Source organism: Carlito syrichta, unplaced genomic scaffold (genome assembly GCF_000164805.1).
Source record: "Carlito syrichta isolate Samal-C Ts95f unplaced genomic scaffold, Tarsius_syrichta-2.0.1 Scaffold6688, whole genome shotgun sequence".
In the NCBI taxonomy this organism is placed as follows: Eukaryota; Metazoa; Chordata; class Mammalia; order Primates; family Tarsiidae; genus Carlito; species Carlito syrichta.
The window spans coordinates 1-3,885 of record NW_006950784.1 but is presented as its reverse complement, the minus strand read 5'-3'; the positions used below and the strand labels follow the sequence as shown (position 1 = coordinate 3,885).

At 51.6% G+C, this 3,885-nt stretch overlaps 1 pseudogene; it reads left to right on the top strand.

Moving 5' to 3' along the window:
* Positions 1 to 1,824: 1,824 nt before the first annotated feature.
* LOC103251754 lies at positions 1,825 to 3,156 on the top strand (annotated as a pseudogene).
* Positions 3,157 to 3,885: the final 729 nt, after the last annotated feature.

Below are 3,885 nucleotides of genomic sequence, written 5' to 3'. Positions count from 1 at the left end.
CCTGCTAACTAGTTCGCTCTATCTCCTTACATGGTACCATAGCCATCCTTAAGTGATACCATTAGGCTCATGTTTGCCACTTGTGTACCAGGTCTTCCTTCCCCACGGTACTCTGAGTCAGGTGCCTCAGGGCTCAGCACCTGTCCACCTTGCCAGAGCCCCGTCTTGGCCTTCTCCCTCCATATGGCTCATCCTGAGCTTCTGCACGTGCTGTTCCCTCTCTGCCTGGCTGTCTACCATCATTCCCACCAGGGCCATTCCACATGTGTGGTCCCTCTGGATGGGCCAGGAACCCATGCAGTGCCACAGGTACAGATTTGTCCACCACACTAGACTGCTCTCTTTGAAGCTTGGGGAAGATTGAAATAAAATCTCCTGTCAGCCTAGAAAAATCTCTCTGCAGAAGTAGAGGAGAAAGAAAACCTTCTGGTTGGGTGTGGTGGCTCATGCCTATAATCCTAGCACTTTGGGAGGCCAAGGTGAGAGGCTTGCCTGAGCCCATAGGTTCAAGATCAGCCTGGGCAACTTGGCAAGACCTCATTTACAATAAATAAAAAAATTAGCTGGGCTTAGTAGTGTGTGCTTGTAGTTCCAGCTACTTAGAAGGCTGAGGTGGAAGGATCACCTGAGCCCAGCAGGTCGAGGCTGCAGTGGCCATGAGCTTGCCACTGCACTCTAGCCTGGGTGACAGCGTGAGACTCCGACTCAAAAAAAAAGCACCTTCTTATTGAAGAAGGATTTAACCAGCTATGATGCATGGTACAGAAAAGGAACCTTTCCTTCACAGAGCCAGGCAACTCCAACCCCACACACAGGGCAGCTGGTTCCACGCAAAGGAAAATGCAACATCTTGTATCTTCATGATAGCAGGAAGTTGCACCTAGGACTACACTCCCCACAGAGACAGACAAAAGGATGTATTCTCCTGTCACTCTCATTTTATGGGTGTCAAGGACACAAAACAGGAGGCTCACTTCACATTGGAAAAGATGTGTTTGCATCTCAAGACAGAAAGCATGTTCAGTTCCCAGTGTTCCAAGGGGAATGCACAGGGCTGTGGGGGTTGGAAGATCCTTTTTTCCTTTATGACTGCAGGGAACATTTTAATTTATCTTTGTAGACTTTGTATTCACCTGTGTTTATGCCCAGCACCTGACATGGAGTTCACAGAGACATGCAGTCAGTCAAAGTTTCCATGAAACACTCAAATCCTGATCACTGACTCTGTGAACTCTGGCCCTCTTGGTGTCTTTCTGAGATTCCCTTAGCTTCTCACCCCTCCAGGTCTTTCTGCTCCAGCAGCTCCTCCCATTCCCTCTTCCCTTCTGTGACTCACACACCTCATGCTGGACTCTCCTTTGCCTCTGCCTTCATATCTACTCTTTGGCTCTACTGGTTTTTGGCTCTGTGGTTTTTATTCTTGTCTGAACTAATCCTCACCCCTAATTGGCTCTCAAATCTGAATTCCAGGGCCATGCTTTCACCTGCTTACAGAAAATTTCATTTTCCATTTCTTACAGAATGGGAGCCTAGACCTGAGCTAAAGGAAGAGTTGTCCCAGCAACAGGATATTTGCAAAAAAAGAACCATTCCCAGAGCTGATTGTGGAGCAGCTGACGAGGCCCAGCCTTCATGACACCAGCTTAGGCAGGGCATGGGCCTGGAAGGACCAGGTAGATGCTCTCCAGAGGAGACTGGCTGTACCCTGGAAGCAAGAGTCTACCACTCCTGGGGACATCCCCATGGAGTAGAGCTGTTGGGGACACAGCGAGTCAGGAAAGTTTCCCTCTTAAGTGCACCCTGTTTGCCTAGCAAGGCGTTCCCATGGAAGGACACTCTCTGCACACTCACATGGAGGACGTTCAGTCTGTGGAGGGTAGAAACAAAGCCTCCCCAAGTGTGTGTGCAGGGGAAACCTCTCTCAGGTCAGGGGAGCAAGGAAAGTTTCCCCGTGCGCAAGCGGTTACTGTGGGAACCTGTTTGTGTGTGGTGAGTGTGGGAAAGCCTTCCCCCAGAGCACTTCCCTCACATTGCAATGGTGCTGGCACAGCCAGAAGAAGGCCTATAAGTGCTCCGAGTGCCGAAAGGCCTTCACCTGGAGCAAAAACCTACTGGAGCACCGGCGCATTCACACAGGTGAGAAGCCCTTCTGTGGCGATTCCAGCAAGGCCTTCAGTTGCCACTCGTCACTCAACGTGCGCCACTGGCTCCACACAGGTGAGCGGCCCTGCAAGGGTAGTGTCTGCGACAAGGCCTTCAGCTGCAGCTCGCTGCGCGACATGCACCTGCAGGTGCACACTGGCGAGAAGCCCTACAAGTGTGGCAAGTGTGGCAAGGCCTTCAACCAGCTCACGCAACTCACACGCCACCACCGCATCCACACAGTCGAGAAACCCTACAAGTGTGGCATGTGTGGCAAGGCCTTTGCCTGCCACTCATCCCTCATGGTACACGAGAAGATCCACAATGGGGACAGGCCATTCAAGTGGAGCGAGTGTGAAAAGGCCTTCAACAGCTGCTCACACCTCACACTGCACCAGAGGACACACACAGGCAAGAAGCCCTTCAAGTGCGCCGACGGTGGGAAGGCCTTCAGCTGCCATGCCTACCTCCTAGTGCACGGACGCATCCACAGTGGTGAGAGGCCCTTCAAGTGCAATGAGTGTGGCAAGGCCTTCAGCTCCCACTCCTACCTCATCGTGCACCAGTGTGTCCACATGGGTGAAACGCCCTTTGACTGCAGCAAGTGCTGGAAGGCCTTCAGCTGCCACTCATCACTCATAGTGCACCAGCATGTCAACACTGGAGAAAAGCCCTACAAGTGCCACGAATGTGGCAAGGCCTTCAGCCAGAACCACTGTCTCATCAAACACCAGAAAGTTCACCCAGAGAGAAGCCCTTCAAGTGTGACGAGTGTGGTGAGATGTTCAGCTGGAGTTCACACCTTGCGGAGCACCACAGGCTGTATGACGAAGGGAGGTCTTTTGCCATCCAGCTCAACAAACACTTGCTGTGCCCAGCAGCCTGCTGGGAGCAGGGGATGTGGGGGTGAGGGACGTGACCCCGATGGACACATTGGCTGTGGCAAAGCTATTGTGTGTGGCTCATCCCCCAACTGGCAGGAAGTTCCCTCTGGGGAGCAAACCTCACAGCTAACTGATGTGGTCTCGTGTTGGGGGCCACTTTCTGAGCTGCCCTATGAGAAACATTCTCCTGTTCCTTCCCGGCTCCTAGATCCAGGTGCTAGCTTACCCAGATGTGTGAGCCCTGCTTTATTGCTCCATCGGATCTCCATGCCTGGAGCTCCCCTGGAAGAGATGCACTTTAGAAGAAGTGGCTTAAGGGTCATTCGTGGTAGTCCTGTCACCTGTTTGATGGGCCTGGGAGTCTTTGAGAAGGGGAGTAGATCTTTCCTGCAGATCAGAAGAAGCTATGTCACTGTGTCCTCGGACAAGCTGCTGATGTGGGTTAAATTGGAAATTTTCTCTGTAAACTTTTCAGAAGAATAACAATAATAAAACAAAAAATATGAATAACATTACTTCCTGGTGAACATTATTATATTCCTGGTTGGGAGAATAATCTTGAGTGGTGGGCATTTGGGAAAAAGTGAATTTCCTGGGCTTACCTCATACAAATAGCTCTACTGCAGCATTGTGTGTTGCTTACAACACAATTAGAAGTCTTCCCAGAGCAGAGCATGGCCCACTATTAGCGTAGCCAGGTCACAGCCAGCATCACACCTTACTACTTAGTCCCTGGTGGGACATTGGGAACACCCAGGGAAGATGGGCCCAGCATCAGAATGGATGTCTGGAAGCTCCACTTCTCTGACCAAGGTGGGCCAGATGGGGTGGGGCTACCTGGGCTGGTTAGGCCCCCTTG